This window comes from Bos indicus, chromosome 18 (assembly GCF_029378745.1).
Source record: "Bos indicus isolate NIAB-ARS_2022 breed Sahiwal x Tharparkar chromosome 18, NIAB-ARS_B.indTharparkar_mat_pri_1.0, whole genome shotgun sequence".
NCBI lineage: Eukaryota > Metazoa > Chordata > Mammalia > Artiodactyla > Bovidae > Bos > Bos indicus.
Genome location: NC_091777.1, coordinates 11926664 through 11951819, shown reverse-complemented (window position 1 = coordinate 11951819; position 25156 = coordinate 11926664). Strand labels below are relative to the sequence as shown.

At 57.2% G+C, this 25156-nt stretch overlaps 1 protein-coding gene across 6 annotated transcripts in view; it reads right to left on the bottom strand.

The window, feature by feature from the left end:
- Nucleotides 1–25156, bottom strand: part of GSE1 (Gse1 coiled-coil protein) — a 395102-nt gene that overhangs the window by 317042 nt on the left and 52904 nt on the right. The gene's annotated exons all lie outside the window — the stretch shown is intronic.

Here is a 25156-nt window from a genome sequence, read left to right as displayed (position 1 = left end):
AGGCTCCTTGGAACGGCCTTCCCCTGACAGCATGAGCGATTCCCTTCCTCCCTCTGGAGCCGGCGCCAAGGCCTGGAATCCATCACTCCGTGGCGTCTGTCTAGGGTGCTGCCGGCCGCCGGGCCATGCTCGCGGGGAGCGCAGGGAACGTCTCCAGGCAGCACAGGGCCTGGAGCACATCAAGGCTGAGTACAGACACCTGCCCCATGACCGTGGGCGTGTGGCCTCACCTCCTGGCCCCGGGATGCTCACAGAGAAATGCCCTCACCGAGGGCCCACGAGCCCTGAACACCTGGGGTGCAGGCAGGAACCGTGCACCCCCGTTTCTTGTGCCTATCAGCAAGTCCTCAATGGCTTAATCAAGAAAGCATTTCCCTCAGGAAAAGCAGCAGCAGCGACCAGGGGAATGGGGCCTGGAGCCGGCTGCATGCCCAGGGCACGAGGCTGCTGCAGCTCCCTTGCTGTGGGGCCCTTTATCACCAGGCCACTTTCCGTAACCTTGGGACAAAGGGCTTGAGGATGGGGTCTGCAGCTACGGACGGACTGTGAACCCTCAAAGGGCCTTTGGGGACTTACAGCACAGGACCAAGGGAAGGCCACCAAGGGGAGCCGCAGGGCTGAGAAATAAAGGAGCAGTCGGGGAGGCCTTCCTGGGGTGGGGAGAGCGGGTGGTGAGGCTGACCTTGGAAAAAGATAGACATTGAGAGAAGGTGGCCCCAGGCAAGGGAGCCGAGGTGTGATGGCGTCTGTGATCTAGAATTCTCCGTACACAGAGATGGGTTCAGGCAGGTCTGGGTTGGGTCTGCTGGCGATGCCCCCCACCTCGGGGATCTGCAGAAGGCCTTGCACCCTGTCTCGGAATGCACTCCTGCCCTGCAAGGGAGCTCCTGGTAGGGCAACGACTGTGTTCCAGTGCTCAGGCCAGCCTAGGGTCCTGGCCTAGTCAGGGTTGTGCCAGAGGAGACGAGAGCAACCTACAGTGAGGGATACAAAGATGCCTTGCTGGGGTCCACGTGTCCCAGGAGGACCTGGGGCAGAGAATAACATCATTCATTCATTCATTCATCAAACGTAAGGCCCCTGGCCCTCTTGGTGCTGACCACGAGGAATAAACCAGAGACACAGGCCTTGACCTGAGCAGCTCATGTTTCAAGGGGGAAGACAGGTGTGAAACCAGTTCCCAGAAAGCTGATTTGGAGGGGCCTATTATAGAAGACTTCCTGGAGGAGGTGACACTGGGGGGTGAGCTTTCCCATAGGAGAAAGGCGGGGTGGGGAATCCCAGTTACAAGAGACAGTCCAAGCATACTCAGGTGGAGGCCAGAAGGGGGCCTGAGCTGGGAGGTGGTGTGGGGAGGATTCTGGAGAGCAGAGACCGGGTCCCAGGAGATCAGACTCAGCAGGGAAAGCAGCATTCTGAGCAGTCAGCTCCCATTAGCAGCAGAGTTGTGACTTGCCTCCCCCCATTGGAGGGTGGCCGCAAGCTCCCTTCTATGTTGTAGAAAACAGCATGCCAGGCCGCCAAAATCAGGGATAAGCTTTTCTTGCTGCAAATAAGCTGGTTTCAGCCCCGTTTACACTCCCTGCATCTGCCCGCAGGACCCTGTTCCTGTAACTCCGTTGCTCGTTTCCTCGTAAGAATTAACAGAATGATATTTCTCCTCCCTGCCCATCACTCCCAATTTGGCAACACAGGGAAGGGGCCCCCCCCACCTGGAAAATTCACCATGCACTTACAACACGCCACCCACCACTCCAAGCACTCACTCCAGAGGCTCCTGTCCGCTCCTCACCATGACCTCGTGCGGCCACTGTGCTGTTACCGTCCTATTTCTCAGAGGCGAAAGAAGAGGCTCAGAGAGGCCAGGTAACCAGACCGGCATCACACAGCAGCCCAAGTCAGGACGCAGAATGTCTGATCTTGAAATGCAAGGACTTGACCCCACTGCCCTGGCCTTCCCAGCCCTGGGTGCCTGCATGATGCCCACACATCCCGCAGCCGAGGTTCTCAGCAGAGGGAGGGTCTGGCTGGAACATCTGTTGCTGGGGAACTGGCAGGGAGAGCGAGGGCTCCAGTCCGCTGGAGCACTGCACACGGAGTGAAGGCCCCCAGGCCACCCCTGCCCATCCCGCACCCCCTCCTCCTGCCCTGGAATGCTCTGAAGGAGGTTCTCAGGTCTCCGAGAGGGCTTGGGAGTCGAGGATAGAAAGTGGAAGGCACTCTGACCACCACTAAGTCAGAAATAAAAAATAAGGAGATGGTGAGGTTGGAGCAACCAAAGTAAATAAAGATGCCCTGGACACCCACCGTGCCGGGTGTGACACCCCAGCAAGGGCCAGCTCGGGGTGCGGCCAAGGCCCCCGCTCCACTTGGACCAGCTCCTGGCCAGCAGCGCCAGGTTCCCCCCTAGGGGGTGGGGCCTGGTCCACAGGGCTGCACGGGGCCAGTCTGAGTTGCCCCCCGCCAGGGCTTCCCTGGGCTCCAGAAAGGCCCTGCGGCAGGGGGAGGGGCCAGGGAGCAGAATCACACTCTGCATCTACAGTGTGTGTCCACACAACGGTGTCACGCCTCAGCCACTGGGGCTCCTCTGCCTTCAGGAAGGGACTCCAGGGTGAGCTGTCCCTGACAGATAACATCTGAAGCCCTTGGAGAGGGTCCTCAGTCCCTAACCTCACTGCCCCCACCCTCCCCCAGCAGGCTGCGTCCCAAGGTCACTCACTCCTAACCTCTGAGCAAGAGGTCCTCTCCACGCGGAGCACCCGCCCCACCTTCACCGCCGGGGGCACTGAGAGGCTATGCAAGTGTCTCTCGGGCAGCGCCTCCTCCTGGAAGCCCTCCCTGATGCCCAGCGGGCCGGGAACTCAGGGCTGAGCTCTGCGCCCTCACACGCTGTCCATGTTTGGCCTCCCTGCTAGTCAGCAGCTCCAGGAGGCCGGGACGGCTCTTCAGACTCAGCATACACGAAGCCGAACAAAATGCGGTGCAAAAGGCGGCAGCTTCATGCAGTTGGATCCGATCCTCGGGGCCTTAGAAGTATCTATCACAGAATCAGTGGCTCTCGGCCACATCCACTGACAGAAGAAATTCAAGCGTTCACACATGAGCCAAGTTTATTCCGGGCCCAGAACCGCACCCCACCCCCCCCACCACCACCACCTGAGCCAGCAGCATCGGCATCACCTGGGAACTAGTCAGAAATGTATATTCCGCACGCGGAGCTCAGGTGGCCAGGCGACGTGTTTAACAAACCCCCCAGCGGATCCCAATGCCGCTCAAATGGGAGAACCCTGCCCTAAAACATATAAAGGGACACTGTTTTTCTAACAAGCCAAAAAGGAAAGGAGTGGTGGTGGGGAGAAGTGATCTTTGTTATTCATCCTCATAAATACACACGATAGCAGTAATCATCTGTGATGTCACCGCGGCCTTTCCTGACCACGCTGTTTGAAATTGCACCCTTCTGCCCTCCCCGCCTCTCCGCCCGCCCCAGCTTCCCTCTCCTCCCTGCCTCTAATCACCTCTAATTAGCTGTCAGGAGGATGCAAGCTAGCCCGGCCCCCTCCCTGACAACAGCAGGGATTACATATGTGATCTCTGCGTTTTTTCTCCTTCCCTTTTGGAAGGTCAGCAGCCTTTCTGTTCACTGCTCAGCACCCAGCGCCTAGTGCAGGGTCTGGCATACAGTAGGTGCCCAATACATGTTGGATCCATGGGACCCAGATGTGTGTTACTGCTTTCAGCTCACTGCAACACATGCCCCTACTGGATGCTTTGCAGCATGTCTGAGGACGAGTATCATTTTATACCCAATCTGCAGATGAACAAACGGAGCCTCAGGCAGCGCAGACTTGCCTGACAGCAAACGAAGCCTCAGACTCCCACTCGGGTCTGAGTCCTAACCCAGAGCCTTGCGCCTGTAGGCACATTCAGGCCCCAGGGACCCTCCATCCTGGCTCTGCCCTCCTCCTGCTGCCAACAAGCAGGCCTGGAGGGACCACGGTCCACGGGCTCCGCCAACACACAAGCTGCTGGTCTGGGCACCTCAGATCCAGGGCTGGAGGGAGGGAGGCCGTGGCGGGCCTCCTCTGAAGCCTCGGCTTGCAGCTTCAGGGCCGCGGTGATGATGCCTGCCATATGAGAGGCCCCCCGGTGTAAAGACACACAGCTAATTAGCTGTCAGGAGCGATGCAAACTCTAGCCTGGCCCCTCCCCGACAGCCTCTCCCGGAATCGCCCTCTGCCACCGCGTGTCACCACATGATAAAAGGAAATATGTTCAAAGCCGAGCCACTAACAAGAGACGAGGAGGCGCACAGAGGCAGAGAGAAGCAGATTGCCTCTGACACTCTCTGAGGAAAGGGGGATAAATTAAAACCATTAAAAAAATAATTTGTCATCGTCAGGTTTCCCAAAGAAGTTCTTCTTGAAGGGCAGACTTCCTGTTCCGGGCCTTCTGAGCATCGGCTGGGAGGGGTCCGTTAAGTGGTGGAGGGCCTGGGCTCCGGGCTCTAAACAGGCTCTGCCCCTGCCACCTGGTGTGAGTGGGCCTCACGGAGTGGGGGTGCTCGGAGGCGCCGCACGATCAGGTTTACGGAAGATGCTAGGAGACAAATGCACGGCAGCGCTCCTGTGTCCAGGCTGCTCGCCGGCCCCACTGAGCTAGGGAAGCAGGCTCGAGCCCGTGATTGCTCTACAACAGCAAGGACAGCTTGGACCTCAGAGTTCTCAGAACTCAGTGAATGCACGAGTGCCTGGAACACACCTGGGTAGATGGTTGCTGCTTTGGTCACAGTTCAAGGGTATTTGCTGGGCTCTGTGGACCTTTGAAGGTGTAAAGGGAGACCAATAAATGCCATGCTCCCTCCTACCAGCAGCCAGGACTGCCACAGATGGGGCTTGGCCTGCCCCTCACCCCGAGCTTGCCCTTGCCTCTCCCGTGTGGCCCCCATGGAGCCTGCTAGAAGTGCTGCCCAGGGGTCAGGACCAGCTGTGCCCCCGTGAAGACATGCACACCCTCTCTGTGCCCCCCCTCAGGGAGATGCACACGAATTGCTGACCCTCCTTGAGCCCTGACCAGAAGTCAGGCACAGTTCTAAACAGTCCATCCATGAATTCACTCCCAAGAGTTCTGGCAACAGTCCATTGTACAGAGGGAACACTGAGGCACCAGGAGGCAAAGTGGTTTCCCCAAAGTCACACACTTAGTGAGTGGTGACACCGGGAGTCCTGTCCCCCAAGAGCCCTCGTGGGGTGTTGCAAAGATTAAGTCAAGCACCCGGCACACGGCAAGCACTTGGTAACGCTGGTTGGTGATGGGACTACAGAGGAGGTGCCATCAGCAGGAATACGTGGGCTCCGGGCCTGGGCTACAGAAACACAAGCAAAGGAGGGCTTTTCCAGGACAGACGGCAGCACCCAGATCACAGGGTGGCCTTGGCCCTCCAGGCCCTGCGGGGTGGGAGGTGAGATGAGCGCTGGGAGCTGGCAAGTCAGGCGAAGCACTCAACTTCCAGGTGGCCTGAGCTCCTGTGACAGGGGACACGGCCCGGCTGAAACTGGGCATCTTGGTGGAATTCCTGCCGACAGGCGGAGCCCACACCCCTCCCCCTTTCTCTGCAGCTGGGGTGGGTCAGCAGATGTCTTCACGGAAAAACAAGAGCTGTGTCAACAGAAGACCGAGGTCACACATGGACTCCCTGTGTCCTTCTGTGCGAGGACCCACGTGCTCATGTTACAGGAAGTGGATGTAGGGGTGGGGGCCCTGCTAGACACAATCCTGGTCTTTGCACAAGACAGTCTGGGGAGCGATGGGCGAGCCCACAGCAGTGACCACCCGGGGGAGCGGGGCAGCTCCTGTGGGTCGGCCCCCGTTGCCATGGAAACCCGCTCCTGCTGGATGAGTCCACTGAGTTGAAATATTTGACCTGACAAGCGTCAAGGTCACTGAAATTAAAGCCATGGCGTAACCCCCTGAGACCAGTGGTGACCTCAGGGCTAGGAGGCTGGGAGGGCTTGCTGGAGAGGGCGGGGCTGGAGCTCCCCCCTCCCCCCATAGTTCCTCCCCCCCCGGGGCCCATGCCGCTAGAAGGACAGGTGGGTGGCCATGGGGCCCCTCCTGTGGGCCACTTGAGTCTGGGACCACCCTCCAGGGTCCTTTCAGGAGCTTGTGCCGGGAGGAGTGTGGCTCTGCCCACTGCCTCACTAGGCCCCCACATCCACCGGGCCCCCTACCCTGCCCCTCCATTCCTTCAGCTCCAGCCAGACCAACTCCCTGTTTGGGGGGCGTGGTGGACTCCATCTGCAGGAAGCCAAGTCAGGGCCCCACTGCCTCTGAGCTGCTCCAGTGCTCCCACCGTGAGAGTCCTCCCTTCTCCCAGGGGCCCCCTGCCTTCCGTACTGATGCTCTGTACCTACAGCCCTGTGTCGCTCTGGGCTGGTGGCTCACTCTCTCTGTCCCTCTGGGAGGGCTGCCCTTCTCCCCCACCCGAGGACGGCTGGCACTGCGTCTCTGTCACACGGGGAGGTATCTCCTGGGGCCTGGCACCCAGTGGAGCGGGCCGGAGCACACAGTGGGGGCGGCACATGGGGGCGGGGTCCCTCAGTGGGGCTGGGGCGAGCCTCCCAGTGTAGGTGACGGGCTGGGAGGCGTCAGCCGGGCCCTTGGAGACCCGGGGCACCTGCCCCCTCCTGGGGCTGTTTTATTTCTGTCCTTACAGTACACCCCTGCCCCCCGCCAGGTTCCCACCGTCTCCCTGGCCACCCAGGGACGCCCTCGTCATCCTTTGCCCTCCGCTGGCAGGGGTCAAGGCCTGGCCTAGGCCCAGGACCCGGAGGGGCCTCTGGGAATCTCCCTTCTGCCTGGCAGCCCCCAGGGCCTCCCTTAAGTGGCTCTGGCCCCAGAGAGAGACGAAGCGGGAGCAGCAGGCCCTGCTGACATGCGGCAGGATTTCCATGGCAACCGTGCAGGGCGGGCCAGCTGGCAGGAGTGGAGTCTGGCAGAGCAGCGGGTCTGGCCTCCCACTAGGGCAAGGTCAGGCTGGGGCGCAGGGGCTGTGTGGAGCGGGGGACCAACGTGACAAGGCCGTGGCCTCTCTGAGGAGGGCGTGGGGACCCCCCGCGCTGTCACAGGCCAGGACTGATGCTGAGGGAAGCCCACGTCCTCTCTGGTCACACACAGGGTAGGGGTTCTTGCTGGAATTCTCTGATTCCTTCTGAGGCAATGGGCACCCCCGCCTCCTCACACCTCTGACTCAGCGGGGAAGGGCCATGCGGCTGTGTGGCCCAGGAGGTGGCGCTCCACTGCTGTGGTCCTCGTTTCTGCAGCGTATAGTAGGGACCCAGTGCAATGGGCTGAATGGAAGGAAGAACAGGCAGGCATGTTCACAACCGCTCAGGCTGAGGGGCGGAGGGGAGGCTGCTGAGGGTGGGGAGGGACAAAAGACCCACTGAGATCAACCCCGCCCGTCTGCCCCTCCGTCCCCCGCCCTGAGGACGAGGGCAGCGGCACTCACCCCTGCTGAACCCTTCCTGCTCTCACCTGCACCCTGGAAGAACTCAGAGCCCTGCTCCGGGGACAGGAGGCCAGGAAGACGCCCGTTCCCAGGGAGCTCCAGGCCCCTTTCCCTCCCTCCATCACAGGACAGGGGGCCGGGCTCTTTCCGGCTGTGTGATGGGCCTGCAGGAAAATGGCCTTGCTGGGCCAGGTCTGGGTGGCACTGGGTGCCAAGTGAGGGGCCTCTGTGCCCAGCTCTGACTATTCTGCCCCTTCCCCTGCTCTCGCCAGGCCTCTCTCAGGTGCTGAACATGCACCCCCAACGCCCGTCGAGATTCCCCACTTCAGCCAGGGCTCTTCTGCCCATTCTAGGAATGAAGGAACCCAGGCCCCAAAGGCAGGCTAAGCTCGCTGGGCAAAGCGGGGCTCTGAGTCCAGGCCTTGTGCGCCCCACCATTCCCCACGCCAGCATCCCAGGACCTCCGAGCCAGGGCCCAGGAGATCACCCCTCGAGCAGATGCATAAACTGAGGCCAGGAGGAAGGATGATCAACATCCAAGACGTTCAGAGACTAGACGTTACTTTCCTCTTCTTTTCAGCAAAGGCAATCTGTAAAATGCTTACCTAGACATGGTTCCATTTTCCATGTCTTTTAAGACTTCTACAAATCAATTTACAAATATATATAAGAACGATCCTTGCCCAGCCCATGTGCTCGAGGTTTGGTGAAACAGAACAGACTGAGTTCCTGGGGAAACATGGCATAAGATGCAGAGAGCGGTTCCAACATGTCCCACCTGCCTCTCAGACGAGGACCGCCAATGCAGCCCGCCCTGCGTCTCTACCGCCTCCCCAAGCCTCCCCAGGAGGCATCAGCGGAATGTTCTAGATCTGTGTTGTTTAAGGCGGCAGCCGCCAGGCAGCCATGTATGTTTTTTGAGCACTTGGAAGTCGGTCAGTGAGACTAGCATTGGGATTTCTAACTGTGTGTTGCTGAGTGGCCGCCCGCCCCATGCAGGACACGCTCCCTCTGGAATAAACGTCTGTTTAGGGTTAGTGCAGCGGAGGTTAGGGTGTAGGCAGGGGAGAGCACAGATCCCAAGGCTGACGGCATGGCAGGACCAGAGCCACCCCGGGCGCTGGAACAGACCGCGGACGGCTGGCTGAGTGGCGGGCGGGAGCGGGGAGAGGTCAGGACCTGGGACCCTGGCCACAAGTGCGGCATCTGCAGGTGCTGAGAGGCAGGCGGAGCAGAGGAGGGCTTGCAGAGGGAAACACAGCAGTGACTCTAAGCCAGCGCCCTCATTGCTCTGGGCCTGGGTCTGTCTGTAAACTGAATCAGTAATGGTGCCAAACCCAAGGACGCTGTGAGGTTAAGCGAGCTCCGTGTGGGAGGCACTTGGGCACGCCAGCATGCAGGCGACGGCCGCTCTTGCAAGTCTGGCTGTGCTTCTCTAGACCTAAGGCCTCTGCTCGGTGCCATCTGAATCTCCCTGCTGAGGGCAGAGCTCGTGGCTCCTGGTGTCCCTTGGCCCCTTCATGCTTTTCCCAGAGTGAACCCTTTCAGTCCACAATACTACAAGTCAGGTATTATAGCTTTCCCCATTTTACAGATGGGAAAGCCAAGGCACAGAGAGGTTAGGGAACCTTCCCAAGGTCACACAGCTCCATGCAGTCGAGTCAGGATTCAAAAGTAGAAACTGACATCACCCCATTGTACAGATTGGGAAACCAAGGCTGGGATGGGTGTCTTCATGGCCCTGGGTCACAGAGCCAGGAAGAGACTGAGCTGGGCTGGCTGGAAGCTGGGACTTCCACCTCTTCAGATCAGGCTCTGACACCTGGGCTCTCAGGCCTCCCCAGCAGACTCCAGGCAGGGTATTTGGGGAGAAGCCTCTTGAAGGGCTGAGGAAGGCTGGGGGGCCGGGGGAGGTGGCGACAGCCGGCTGGGCTTCTGCCACTCGCTCCCATCGCCGCCTCTCACACCCGCCGCTGCGGGGGAGCCGGAAGCTGGCGGCACCAACTGCTGCCGCCTCCGCCCCTCTCCCTGGCCATCTGCTCTCGCGGGATCGCAGTGGGCGCCAGGTCCTCGCCGAGACCATCCTCCGCCGTCTTGAGGGGCTGTGCCCCAGCCTCCCCTTCTCCAGGGGGGGCTGTAAGGGGCACAGTGGGCTGGGTGCCCCCTCACCTCCCTGCACTCCACTGTCACGGGCACAGCACACACCATCGTGTGGCTCGGAACTCTGAACCCACCCCTACCCGTGAGTGGGACCCCTGCCTGCGTCCCTCCCACTGGGGGGTTTTCTGACCACAGGATCCCTCCCCTGCAAAGGTTTGCTGCTTCCCCAGAAACACCATCATCCCTGTCTCCTGGGGTGTGACCTGACTCAGAGCAAGCAAGGGGAGGAGCCCCTGTAGGTGGGGACCGTGACAGCTTCCCAGCTGGTGGCAGAGGCCCCTAGAAGTTGAGAGCTCAGAGCCATCTGTCTTAAGCTGTGACCCCTTTGCCAGAGCTCCTGGGGGCTCAGTGGACCCCTCCCCTCAGTACAGCCACACCAAGGGGCCACTGCACAAGAGCAGAGCATGTACTAGATGCCTGAAGGTTCACCACATGTCCCAGCCTAGGCAGCCCAGAGGACAAGGCCTTCAGGGCACACGGGCCAAAGGGGACACAGGAGGAACCCAGGGAAGCCTCCACAGGCAGAAAAGTTCGACTCTGAGGGCCAGGGAGGGCTTAGTGGGCACCCAGGACCTTCCCCTTTGCTCTCCTCACCTCTGACACCACACTGTGAAAGGACTCCATACTGGTTCTGCCACTTCCTGGCTCTGTGACCGCAGGCCAGTGACTTGACCTCTCGGAGTGCCAAGGGGAAATTGCAAGGGCCGTCTCCCTGAGAGGGACCCCACCCTATTTCCAGGTCCGGTTAGGCTGTGGGTCCACTGGATCTTGCAGAGGACAGCGACATCTAGTGGGCTGAAGGCACATTGCCCATCACCCCAGGAGGTCCCCCATGGTACCCCAAGTTTCCAGGGCATGGAGGCTCACCCTCCAGGGAAGACCAGGGCACGAGCAGGTGCCACGAATCGCTGGCACCAGTGCCTGCTCAGCTCTGTCTCCCCAGGACTCCCGCACCTCCTCCCGTGGGCAGCCGCATTCCCACGTGGCATATGCCCGCCATATGCTGTCCCTGTCACAGCATCCTCACGGGTCTGCGAGCAGCCTGCTGGCGGGGGCGGGGTGCCTCAGAGCTGGAGCTCGCCCCAACTGCTATGTGGAGCAAGCTGCACAGGGAGCCGCTCCGAGGAGGGCCAGCCCTGCTGTGAGCGAGGTGGGCCTGTGATCCCATATCACAGGCTATTCAACTGAGGCTCAGAGAGGCTGAGTGCCTTGCTCGGGGCCACAGCGCTTGCAAGGGCAGACCCGTCCTGGGCCCCACAGCCTCTGGCTGTGTATCTGCAACTTGAGGGGGGCTGGGCCGGACACAGCCCCATAGAATTCTCTGGTTGCCAGAGGCTTAGCTTGCTCAAGCTCTGGTCCTATGAGTCCCCCATGACCTCCTACCCATGGGGACATTAGGGTCCCCTCGGAGACCTTGGCCTCGCTGAACTCCTGTTCTGACAATCCGAGAAGCAGAGTCTCCAGGGCACTCTGCGCTAGAAGCCTGAACCTGATCAGTGCTTCTCAAAGTGTGTTCCCGGAGATCTACTGTCCTGTAGGTGGGCTTGGGGTCTGCCTGAGGAGCTGGGGGAAATCGAGAGGTTGGGGAGTGGTCTCCTTAAACCACAGTGTCAAGAGGTGATTTCCATAGTAAGTACAGGGGAGCACAGTCCAAAGTAAGAGGCAGAAAGTTCCAGAGCCCGGCACAGTTCAGGAGGCATTGCTGGGCATGTGAGGACAGGCCCAGCGTCCGCAGGCACCAAGTCCCCTGCAGGAGCCTGGCCGAGGCGGCTCCATGGGGCAGTGTCAGCAGCACTCAGAGCGCCTCCTGAAGGCCAGGCAGGGTCCCTGAGCCCCATATACAGGGGTGGCCTTGGGGGGCTCGGGAATCACAATCCCGGGGCTCCCAGGTCCAGCCTCTGTCATCTATCGGCTTGTGCAGCTCAGGTGAGGGACCCCATCTGGGTGCCTCAGTCTCTTCATCTCTGAGATGGAGCCAGGAACAGTTCCTACCTATGACAATGGATTAGACAAGTTCATGGACCGAATAGCACAGAAATGTGTCCTCCCACAGCTCTAGAGGTCAGCAGTCCGGGGTCAAGGGGTGGGGCCCTCCTGCCTCCTTCTGCTTCTGAGACGGCCAGTGGTCCTCAGCTCGGCCTGTGGCAGCGTACCTTCCATCTTGGCCCCGGTCCTCATGTGGCTGTCCTCTGTGTCTCTGTCCCCACATGCCACTGTGTCCAGATTCCCCTCTTCTCATAAGGACACCAGTCATTGGACTTAGGGCCCTAATCCAGTGTGACGCCACTTTAACAAACTCTACCTGTGAGGACCCTCCTTCCTAACAAGGTCACATTCTGAGGCTCTGGGTGGACAGGCATTTGGGGGGATACTATCCAATCAATGACCTCTGCCTCCCAGGTAAGAAAAATGACTGGCACACACATGGGTTTACTGATCCTCACTGAACACCCAGAGGGTGACTCAGGCCCACTCTTAGGCACCAGGAAACCAAGGCTGAGAATGGTGAAACGTCTGCCTGGACTCAGTCCCACAGTGTGGGGCTTGGATCCGATCCGTCTTTGTGCCTCCACCGCCTGGGCACTTCCTGGCCCGATGCCCCCCAGCCACCTGTCTGGCAGCACAGCTATCACCCCCATGAGCACTGCTTACTGTCCTGGAGGGGGGGCCCATCTGTGCAGGCTTGCTGCTTACCCAGCTACCACACCAGCTTCTCTAATCTTCTGGGTCCCTGCTGTAAATGGGGAGACGACCCCAACCTCAGAGTGGGAGGGCGGGACCCCATGGGGCGGAGGGTAGAGGGATGTACGTGTGTGACCGGGAGGGCGTGGCCTCGCGGGAGGGCGCAGTTCACGGGAGTCAGCATTGCTGTTATTTCCATTCACTTCGATGCACACAGTAGCATCATCTTGGTACAGAACAAACGCTGGATAAACGCTGGCTCTGATGGAGGAAGGAAAGGGCAGGAAGCTCAACCTGACTGCTAGGTTCCCATCTGGCAAACCACCATGGAGCCCTCTCTGCACTAGGCAGGTGACTGTGCCAATCACAGACCAGGCGGTACCCCTGCCAGGGAGATGCAAATGGGGAGCTCTGAGCATCTCGGAGTCTGAGTACCTGGTGGGGCCTGGTCACCCAGAGGACCAGTGGGGTGAGAGGAAGCCCCTAATCCAGTCATGCAGCCACGAATGAGCTGCCTCTGACGGGGAGGCGGGCAGGGGTGAGGAGAGAGCCGGGTGCCAGGCCACTGGGCAGCTGCTGCATTACGGGGGCCTCTGCACACAAAATTACTGAGGAAACAAGAAAAGCCTTCTGGGTTTAGAAAGAGCCTTGTCTGCAACCTGGGAAGCTGGGGGTCTGGCCACAGTAGGCAAGGTCAGATGGCCCAGGAATGCCCAGTAGGCATCTCATGGGCAGGCAGGCAAGCCACAGGCCTCCTCCAGGGCTACCCTTGACTCTGGCCTTGTCTGGCTTCCAAGTGAGGCTGAGCAGGGCTCAATGACCTTGGGCCCTGTCACCTCTGCTGAGCCCAGTGAAACAGGGAGTTCAGAAGTGTCTGCTCTCCTGACCGCTGACACGTCCTGAGCAAGGCACCAAAGGGAAGTTGCTGCCCCCTGGGCAGAGGGGTGACCAAGCTGGCAGAAGCTCCAGGTCTCATGGTTCAGTCTCCCGTCCTGAGTTAGCTGAACACCTACTTTGGGCCTGCTGGGCTCAGGACTAGCACACAGTGGCACACAAGACCTAAGTCCTTCCTGGGAGGAACAGGTGATGCTGCCCTCAGGACGTCTGTGAGAGGACCAGACTGGGTAACCCCGGGGTAGGACCCTGAAGAGCTGGGGGAGGTGGTACTGTGCAAGGGGGCCCGAGCCTGCAGTCACCCAGCAACTCCACTCCCGGGAGTGTGAACCCAAGACAAACACGTCCACACACAACCTGTCCACAGGCATTCACAGCAGCCCAGACACCTATCAGTGGTGAAAGGATGGACCCAATGTGGCGTGGCCGTCCCGTGGAGTGTTACTCAGCCACACAAAGGAGTGGCGCACGGACATGCTACCACGTGGGTGAACCTTGAGGACATTCATCCAAGTGAAAGGAGTCAGACTCACAAGGACACCTACCAAATGATCCCATTTACAGGAAATCTCCAGAAGAGGTAAATCCACAGAGACTGAAAGTAAAATAGATTTGTGGTTGCTAAGGCAAGGGCAGGGAAGAATGGACAGTGACTGCTAAGCGTTAAGGGATTTTTTTGAGGCCTGAGGCAGGTCAGGTGGTCTGGTATTCCCATCTCTTTCAGAATTTTCCACAGTTTATTGTGATCCACACAGTCAAAGGTTTTGGCATAGTCAATAAAGCAGAAATAGATGTTTTTCTGGAACTCTCTTGCTTTTTCGATGATCCAGCAGATGTTGGCAATTTGATGTCTGGTTCCTCTACCTTTTCTAAAACCAGCTTGAACATCAGGAAGTTCACGGTTCACGTATTACTGAAGCCCGGCTTGGAGAATTTTGAGCATTACTTTACTAGCATGTGAGATGAGTGCAATTGTGCGGTAGTTTGAGCATTCTTTAGCATTGCCTTTCTTTGGGATTGGAATGAAAACTGATCTTTTCCAGTCCTGTGGCCACTACTGAGTTTTCCAAATTTGTTGGCATATTGAGTGCAGCACTTTCACAGCATCATCTTTCAGGATTTGAAATAGCTCAACTGGAATTCCATCACCTCCACTGGCTTTGTTCGTAGTGATGTTTTCTAAGGCCCACTTGACTTCACATTCCAGGATGTCTGGCTCTAGGTCAGTGATCACACCATCGTGATTATCTGGGTCATGAAGATCTTTTTTGTACAGTTCTGTGTATTCTTGCCACCTCTTCTTAATATCTTCTGCTTCTGTTAGGTCCATACCATTTCTGTCCTTTATTGAGCCCATCTTTGTATGAAATGTTCCCTTGGTATCTCTAATTTTCTTGAAGAGATCTCTAGTCTTTCCCATTCTGTTGTTTTCCTCTATTTCTTTGCATTGATTGCTGAGGAAGGCTTTCGTATCTCTCCCTGCTATTCTTTGGAACTCTGCATTCAAATGGGAATATTTTTCCTTTTCTCCTTTGCTTTTCGCTTCTCTTCTTTTCACAGCTATTTGTAAGGCCTCCTCAGACAGCCATTTTGCTTTTTTGCATTTCTTTTCCATGGGGATGGTCTTGATCCCTGTCTCCTGTACAATGTCACAAACCTCAGTCCATAGTTCATCAGGCACTCTGTCTATCAGATCTAGTCCCTTAAATCTATTTCTCACTTCCACTGTATAATCATAAGGGATTTGATTTAGGTCATACTTGAATGGTCTAGTGGTTTTCCCTACTTTCTTCAATTTAAGTCTGAATATGGCAATAAGGAGAATTCTGAAAGAGATGGGAATACCAGACCACCTGACCTGCCTCTTGAGAAACCTGTATGCAGGCCAGGAAGCAACAGTTAGAACTGGACCTGGAACAACAGACTGGTTCCAAATAGGAAAAGGAGTACATCAAGGCTGTATATTGTCACCCTGCTTATTTAACTTATATGCAGAGTACATCATGAGAAACGCTGGGCTGGAAGAAGCACAAGCTGGAATCAAGATTGCTGGGAGAAATATCAATAACCTCAGATATGCAGATGACACCACCCTTATGGCAGAAAGTGAAGAGGAACTAAAAAGCCTCTTGATGAAAGTGAAAGAGGAGAGTGAAAAAGTTGGCTTAAAGCTCAACATTCAGAAAACGAAGATCATGGCATCTGGTCTCATCACTTCATGGCAAATAGATGGGGAAACAGTGGAAACAGTGTCAGACTTTATTTTTTGGGGCTCCAAAATCACTGCAGATGGTGATTGCAGCCATGAAATTAAAAGACACTTACTCCTTGGAAGGAAAGTTACGACCAACCTAGACAGCATATTAAAAAGCAGAGATATTACTTTGCCAACAAAGGTCCGTCTAGTCAAAGCTATGGTTTTTCCAGCGGTCATGTGGTCATGAGAGTTGGTTTTCAGTGGTCATGACAGTTGGACTGTGAAGAAAGCTGAGCGCCAAAGAATTGATGCTTTTGAACTGTGGTGTTGGAGAAGACTCTTGAGAGTCTCTTGGACTGCAAGGAGATCCAACCAGTCCATCCTACAGGAGATCAGTCCTGGGTGTTCATTGGAAGTACTGATGCTGAGGCTGAAACTCCAATACTTTGGCCACCTCATGCGAAGAGTTGACTCATTGGAAAAGACCCTGATGCTGGGAGGGATTGGGGGCAGGAGGAGAAGGGGATGACAGAAGATGAGATTGCTGGATGGCATCACCGACTCGATGCACATGAGTTTGGGTGAACTCCGGGAGTTGGTGATGGACAGGGAGGCCTGGCGTGCTGCGGTTCATGGGGTCACGGAGAGTCGGACACAACTGAGCGACTGAAATGAACTGAACTGATGCAATATTCCAGAATTCGACGCTGGTGATTGCTGCACACATCTGTGACTACTCTAAAATTCATTAAACTCTACACTTAAATGGGTGAACCATTACAAAACTCTTACTTTAAAAACCAGTATTAACACTTACCAAATGCTACTTTTCATAAGGTGGGGTGTTCTCAAAATTATAAAAATTAAAAGGAATGAGCCCCATATTATTCTGTGGTCAGAGATATAACAGGCACTTGCAAGGGCTTCTGTGACAAAGGGCTTTTCAGGCAGGGCTGTGGTGGTTCAGGGAGGGGAGGCCTCGTCGGGGGTCCCAGGAGGCGGCCGCCCTGTCTCTGAAAGCCCAGCTCGCCCTGGAGGGAGCTCAGTTTGTAAACTGTCAGTGGGTGCTCAAGGGCCTAGCCTTGGGGGCACATGCCTGGAGCTGGCAGGGGTTTTTGCCAGAGACCAAGTAGTGTATGCGTGACCACTGGCCACCTTGAACAGGGACCTGTGGCAAGGGATCCAAGTACCTTCAGAAAGAAGGCCACCGTCTTCTCTCTCTGCCGTGGGGAGGGAGAGAGGATCTCTCCGGGGATAGCCAAGGGCTCGGCCTGGAGCAGGGTAGTGGACGGAACTAGAGAGGGTTGGCGAGGAGCTGCCCAAGGTCACGGCCAACACGATAAACACAGAGCACACAGCATGGGGCTCTCGGGTGCTGTTCTTCAGGCAACCCGCAAGAGCCAAAGAAGAGGACCCAGTGTCCTGCCTGCTGCCAAGATGCGAGAACGAGGCACTGGGTGGCCCTGTCACATGGCTCTTGGACCCAGGACATCGCAGCTGCTGTGATGATAGCGGAAACACTGGCTGTCCTCCGGGGGCGTCTGGGCGTTGGGCCCCTGCCTCCCGCCTCATTGCAGGGCGAGCCTGGCACTCACTTCTTGAGCTCCACTCAGAGCCAGGCCCTCAGGATCCCAGAATAACATGCCTCCCCACGATGACCATCCATTTCTACCCACAGAACTAGGGCTCCTACAATTTAACTCAAGTCTTAATGCTAACCAGCAGAGTTAAGCAGGAGGCGTCGGTGAGCAACAGCTGAGGCCATGAGGCCCACCCCCTCTGTCACCGGCATCCATGCCCACTGCCAGCCTGGGGCGCCTTCGCCTTCAGCTGAGCAGCTCTAAACTGGGGGAACTACCACAACCCCCTCCTCGGGTTTGATGATTTGCTGGAAAGGCTCATACAACTCAGGGAAACACGACTTACAAGAAGGGGTTTACTATAGAGGCCACAGCCCCAGAACAGCCCTGTGGAAGGCCTGCAGCATCCTGCTGGGCAGACAGCTGGGGAGCGGGAGCCCCAGCCAGACCCCTGGCCCTGAGGCCTGGCCTGGATGCCCGCCTGTCCCGTGTGGTGGCACAGAGCCCAGAGCTCTGCTCCAAGGAGCTGTCGTTTCCACTGAGTGACTTCCAATGTGTGAGGCCCCCACGCCCCAGGCCAGCGGCGACCTTAGCCAGAGATGTTCCCCGGCTCCAGAGCTGGGGGTCCTGGCTCACCTCCCAGCTGTGCCGTGAGCTTGCTGGGCTGACACTGTCATCCCAGGGGTTGCTATCTCCATGAGGCGCTCCTCAGAACTGCCCCTTCCTGGGCCCCACTCCTCCTGCTGGGAAGCCAGGGGAGGGGTCTGCCACCAGCGTCCCCCACTGTGCCCTGGGACGGACAGAAAGAGTCAGGCGGGGGGTGGGCTCTGGCCCAGCTTTGTTCCTCCTGACTGGGTATACTGGGCTACTGGGTACAATAAAATCTGAACAAACACCATGGCTGCTTAAAAAACCTTTCATGCCTGGGTAAGGCAGGATTTCTCAGCTGTGCCTCAAAAGCAAATCGAGCAAGATGGACTTGACTTGGTAAGGTGAGCAGTCCCGGGCAGAAGGACTTCAGGCACAGCTGGATCCAGAGTTTCACATACATCGCTTGGAAGCTGCAGCCTGTCTGTCTCTGCCCCCACCTGTCTGTCCCTCCCACTCCGCCTCCCCACCCCAGCTCTAAGCTCTCCCACCTTGGCCTCACTTTTAGGGGACTCCTGCCTTGTGATGTCCCCTGGAGAACCAACTGGAGGGGGTGCTGAATGCTCAGCACCCACCCCCGCTGCTCCAGTCAGATCACCTCCCCAACTGAGCCCACATGTCCCAGGCCCTGGCATCCCCACCCAAAGAGAGCAGGTCCTACCGACCAAAGACCTTCTGAGCAGGTGCAGATGGGGGAGATAGCACCAGCCAGAACCACCTCTCCCAGCTTGGCTCCAGCCAAGATAAGGCTCCCAAAGGACTAATGCTGGTGTGTAAATATTAGATACTTCTGTCTCCGTCGAGACCAATTACACAGATCATGGCGGCTCCCGCAGGACTCTGCCTTCCACTTACTGTATCATCATTAACAGCCTATTAGGTAACAGCTGCTCAGAGAGCGCGCAGGCAGGGGGAGAGGAGGCTGCGGGGAAGAGGAGGGAGAGGAAAAGAGAGGTGAGGGAGAGGAGAGACAGAAAAGGGGGAAGAGACCAAAGGAGAGAAAGAGACAAAGGTGGCAAGGATGACAAAGACAGTCACAGAGAGTCAAGAAGCAGGGAGAGATGGGTAGACAGAGTCAGGCACAAAGACACACAGCAGAGAGCCAAGGGAGAGGGGGCTGTGAGCTCTGCGAGGGTGTGATGCTCCTGAGGCCCCAGGCCCACCTCCCCACCAGGTTCCCCTGCAACCCCTACAGCCAGAGGCCTGCCTGTCCTTGGCCCCACAGGTAGACGGGCAGGGCTGCAAGGCCCCAAGAAAGCCCTTCTAAGGCCAGGGCTGCCCGCAGCAGGCCCTAACCACATGCCACTGGCTGATTTATCCCCCAGGGATTCCTATGGCCAAAAGATGAGAGTCACCACCACGGCACGGACTCCAGACCCTTCTACAGAAAGGCCCTCGAGTTCGAGTGCATGTCCAGCCTGGCTGCTCATCACACTATGGGTTTCTGACACTGCTCGGAAAAGAAAGGCAGGAATCAGCCATCTCCTGCAGCCATCACAGACCAGCCCCTCCCTACCTCCCCTCTTCAGGTCCCCGGGACAGGGACAGCCCACGTACCAACCTACGCAGGGGTGTGAAGGGACACACAGAGGCTGAGTGACCGGCCTGCCCAAAGCCACCAGGGAGCCCCTGGTGCTCAAGGCCAGGGACCCCAGGAGGTCAGAGCTGAGCTCCGCAGTCCTGGTGCACCTCCTCTGGGAGCGGCAAATTCTCTGCTGGAGGCTTAGGGACAAAACACAGCCCCCTGGGGCCAAGGGCTTGAGCCAGGCTCCCAGAGGAGGGAGAGAGGACCTGTGTGTCCAGCTGCGACCAGCACCCCTCCGAGGATGAGGCCTCTCCAGACCCTGAGCAGTCTCCAAGGCCACTCCTCCCCGCCACCCACGGGGCCCCATAGCTTCTGAGTCCTGAGATCCTCTGCCCTGAGCCTGGGCCTCTCGGCAAGGCTGCAGGCTTACCATCTGTCTGTCCTCCACCAAACCACAAATATTTACTGAGCACTCCCCATCCACAAGTGCAGGTCCAGGCACTGGGGACAGCGTGACAAGGGGATGTGGACCCTGCCCACGTGATGCCAAGGGTCCCTGTGCTCAGAGATGTATGCCAAAGGACAGTGGCCAAGGAAGGCTGCACTGACAGCGTGAAGGGGCAGCAGCCCTGAGGGGACACCAAAGCCACGGGAGAACGAACTTACACATCTGAGAAGTGGGAGGAGGCCACGGTGCAGGGGATGTGGGGGTGGCTACAAGATGAAGTCAGACAGGAAGTGGGGCTCAGATCTGGAGGCACCTCTTGGGCCCTAAGGCAAGGGCTGGAACCTCCTTCTAAGAGCACCGGGATGATGCCTCGGGGCACACAGTCTGGCCCTTCTACTAGGCTGCTGGGGCCAAGGGCAGGGGACGCACCACTGTGGGCCTGAATCCCCACTTCAGCACTCAGAAGAGATGACAGACGTCCCCCACCCAGGTCTGCTCTCTACAGAGCCCCCCTTTCATCACTTCCAGGCACAGTACCCTTGGCTGCCCCCCCACAGCCTCCTCTCCAGGCTGCGAGAGGTCTGGGGCCTTTAGGGGTGGGGGTGGGGTAACCCCCGCTGGGATTTCGGGTTCCCAGCCCTGCAAAGCATTTTATTTCTCCTCCTTCAGGGCTGGGAATAATTAGGCGACCGGGAACATAAATCATGGCCTGGCCCTGTACATCTGCTAATCACATCTCCTGAGGATGGGCCAGGCAGGGGCGGACAGGGGCCCTGCAGCTGGGGCCTCGGGCAGGGGGGTCCATGCACCCCACATCCACCATGCTCCCAGCAAGGGTGTGGATCGCCGGTGGAGAGGGTGGTCCAGGTTCCCTCAAACTCACAACCACACACACACACACACACAGATACACAAAGGCACACATGCCCACATATACACACACCCTGACCCACTACTGAGAGCACATCAAGAGACAAAACTCACATACACACATTCACATATACAGACGTGCCACCCCCCCCCCCCCACACACACACCACGCACATGGGTGTGCGCACGCACACACACTCAGGATCCCTGGTGAGGAACTCCTGGAGAGGGATACTGCACTTTGGGGTTCTGGCGCCACCTAGGGTCCATCACTGGAACTGCCGGCCTGCACAAGGCTGACGCCAAGGCAGGGCCCCAGTCCCTCCTTCTCCCTCCAGCCAGAGGAGGAAACTTCTTTCTATTAAAGGCCCCTAATCTGTACCAATTCTGGCATATATGCATATAAAAAACTCGCAACTAACTGGCAATGGGCGTGTGGGGTAAGGACTATTTTAAGAATTAGATACATAACAAATTTAAGGTAACTTGCTTAAAACACTAAGGAATATAACTTTATCTCAACAATCCAAACAAAAGGGGCCCAAAAGGAGTTTTTATCACAGTCAGCAAGCTCCTTCTCCAAAAACAACAATAACATTAGCATCCAGCCAGGGCCACAGCTGCTTACCACAATTTTGATGAAAAGACCCTGATGCTGGGAAACGAAGATTGAAGGCAGGAGGAGAAGGGGATGACAGAGGATGAGATGGCTGGATGGCATCACCAACTCGATGGACATGAGTTTGAGCAAACTCCGGGAGTTAGTGATGGACAGGGCAGCCTGGCAGGCTGCAGTCATGGGGTCGCAAAGAGTCGGACACGACTGAGTGACTGAAGTGATTCTTTTAAAACAAATTTACTTAAGGAAAAAGGGGTCTTATTTAAATAAAATAATGATTCAAATACTGGTGTAAGTGTCACATGAGGTGAACATGTCCAGCTGGAGACTTCCTCATGAAAGGCTCGCCTTTGGCATCCATCTTTCAGGAAAAAACAGCAGCCAGGGAAGGTTCATCGACCATCCAGGTCGCTCAGCACTGTGGTGGAGCTGGACATCTGGACCAGAGCAGTGTTCCGGACACAGAGTGGTCCCCTGGTCTGCATCTCACCCTCCTGCTGCCAGGCGGTGTGATGGGGTCTGGGAGGTGCGCCCACCAGGGTGACCATCCCCAGGTGCACGTCTCAGGTTAGTGGCCCATGGTGGGCGGGGCCTCTTGAGTCAGTGTGCCTGCGATTCAGTTTACCCTTTAATCCACACTTCAGCCTTTCACACGGCTCCAGGTGTGCAGCACTATTCTTACTAGCTAACACACAGAAACAACCTCAATGTCCATCAACAGATGGGGGATAAGGAACATGTGGTATATACACACAATGGAGTATTACTCGGCCATGATAAAGAATGAAGTCTTGCAACTAGAGATGATCATCCTCAGTGTAGGAAGTCAGAAAAACAAATTCCACATGATGTGACCTACATGTTGAAGAAGGAATTCATAGGGCCTGGACTCCATCTTAGGCCCGTTCAGGCTGATCATGCTCAGCCACCCTTCCAATGGACTCCGAACTCTGTGTTTAGTGCCTGTGAAGACAACAACAAAAGGATAAGACCCCCTCCAGACAGGGGAACCTTGAAGATCATATCTAGGTTACTCATCGCCTAAGAGAAAACATACACTAATCACCCCTTCCTCCAGACAGGCCATAAATTTTTCTGCATCTATCGGAGTGTAAGCAATTATTGATTATTGGCTAATTGTTTAACTTAGCACATAGCACGTGAATGATGGGGTTATTGGGATTGTATTTTCCTTGGTTTATGCAAGTCTCAAAGGATTTGGAGTGGTGGGTTCAGACACGTACACATGGGGTATAAAAGATTTTCACAAATGCTGGTCGGGGTCCTTGGCTAAGAGACTCTGCCTTGGGCCCTCCGGTGTAATAAACTGCACTCCACTATCTGCATTGTCCTTCTGAGTGAGTTTGTTTCCCAGAACACGTGGCTACAACAATGTGGAAACTAAAATACGACCCAAATGAACCCATCGATGAAACAGAAACAGATTCACAGACAGAGCAAGTTTGTGGTTGCCGAGGGGGAGGGATGGAGAGGGAGCTCGGAGTTAGCAGATGCAAACTATTACACATAGAATGGAGTAAGGACAAAGCCCTGCTGAACAGCACAAGGAACTATACTCAGTATCCTGTGGTAAACCCTCATGGAAAAGAATATAGATGATTAACTGAGTCACTCTGCTATACAAAAGAAATTAACACAACGTTGTACATCAACTATACTCAGTTAAGAAAAAACAATTTTTTTAAGGCACCTAAACAACTTTAAAAAAAAATCACAGACCCTGGTGATGCCCCAACTGCGTTCAGGGGACAGAGTGGCCCAGCAGGGGCCCTTCCAGCTACACCCCTACCCGATCTCCCAGCCCCAGTGCGCTGGAGAGCTGCAGACCGAGTTCAAGGGCAAGACGTCTGGCCCTGAAGGAGCCTGGAGCCGCTGAGAGGCTTCAGGAGAGGGGAGGCTCAGTGGGAATTTTCAGCTAGGGGTGCGTGCATCCACGTGCCTCCTCATGGCTCTCCCAGCTCCTGCCTCTCCCCGCCCCCTCCAAACCCCTACCCAAATCCCCAGGAGAATGGCAGGGGGCACTGATGCCCACCCTGCTCACACCTCGCTCAATATTCATCTGTCCTCATGTAGGCAGATCAGACACCTCGCCCCCTTCTCCACAAGAGTAACAGTGGTCTGTCAGGAGCCCACTCTAGTCCCAGCTCCCTCCTACGGCCCTACTTCGGTATGTCTGGCCAGCCAGCACACAGTAAGTCTTCATCAGGGGTGAGATGAACTGACTAAAAGAAAGTAACAAATGGGAAGAAGGGGTGGAGCCAGCATGGGGGAGAGCAGCAGGCGCCAGCAGGCTGCAGCAACTGCTCCAAACAGGCCCGGGTCGGGGGCCACCTGGAGAACCCGGCAGAGCCCCGCCCCCGCCTCCCGCCAAGCCCTCCCGCACCGGATCTCCACCCAAACCCTGCGGGGGGAGGGGCGAAGGGGGGCAGGCAGAGGGGCCAAGACAAGCAGAGGGCCTTCCAGAGCCCCCTTCCAGGACGCGCGCCCGGGATTCCACCGACAGAACTGGGAGCCAAGGCTGACGAAATCCCGGCATCTGAGGATGCCGCCTGCCCGCCCGGGTCCAGCTTCCCACAGCATCCTCTCCAGGGCTGCGAGGCATGGCGGGGCTGTGCAGGGCAGAGGGACAGAACAGCACCTCCCTTGGATGACTGCCTCCGTGGGAGGCGATAGTTCTGGAAGAAAAACAAACAGGCTCTGGGGGAGGGAGGAAGCAGGCAGCAGATGCTGGAGGGAGAGCTCTGGTGTCTGGGGGAGTCAGGGCAGACTGGCGGGTGACTGGGCTGGGGGTGGCCCCCCAGGTACCCTATGGCACCAGGCCAGGGTCAGGTCCCTAGGCTCTTCCTGCTGGGCCTTGCAGGGAACTCGGGCAGAGAAAGTGTCCCTGGCAGGATGCCACCCCCGGGGGTCCCTATGCGCACGGCGGCTCCCCCATCGTGGGTCTGACAGCACAGCTGGCTGGGTGGCCCAGCCAGGAGCCCAGGCCCCAGCGCTCCCCCGTCCACTCCTACCCACCACCCTGTCTGCAGCCAAGCCCTTGCCTCTGCTCCCCGATACCCCTTCTTCATTCACTTGAGCAGTGACTAGGGGGTCCTAGGATGTATCTTGCCCACTCAAGACGCTGGGGGTCAGTGCAGCAGACAAGCTCATCCTGCCCCAAGGAGCTTCACTCAGCCACCTTCATTGGCTCCCCATGACTTCCAGGATAAGGCAAACCCTGAAGGGTGGAGCCCGTTGTCAACTTCAAATCTGGACTCCCCTCTCGGGATTCCAGTCAATGGGACAGGCCCCCAGAGTAGGCAGCTACTCAAGCTCACCGCTTCTCCAAGCCTCTGTCCATGCTAGGCCCTCGGCCTATGGCCCCTGTCCACCAGTCTTTGCAGAAGTCCCCCTCACCCCATCCACGAGCGTCTAGTTTTACACTGGAGACCCCTGGTGTGAGGCTGAGGTGACAAACACAATCAGAGTACACGAGATGCACAGGAGGCCTTGCAGGAGGAGAAGGGTGTGGGGCTGGGGAGGCGCTGGCAGGGGCAGCTGGGCAGAGGTCCTGGGGTACCTGGTAGGCGCCAGAAAGTCAGTGTGAAGCAGAGGGACGCTCCACCCGAAGTGGAGAGGGGACTGCTGCTGCAGGGCCCAGCTCACTCTCCTGCTCATGAACCTTCAAGGGCTCCCACTGCCTGGCCACAGAGTTCAAGAGATGCACCCAAGAGTGGGCATTCCCAGCCTTCACACTGGCTACAAGCTGCCCACCCACCTTTCCTCTGGATTCAGACACACATACCTGCTGCTCTCTTTTGTACATCTGACTGTGTGTGTTTCACAGCATCTCCCCCGGCCCTGCTCATGGAAGCCCTCAGCTCCATCCCGCCCCGCCCTGTTCTCAGGCTATCTGTCACCTACAGTGTCACATTCCTGTGTGAGGCACCACTACCAGCCCATTCTACAGCCAAGGCTGAGGCACAGAGAGGTGAAGTCCCACACCCAGATCACACAGCTTGA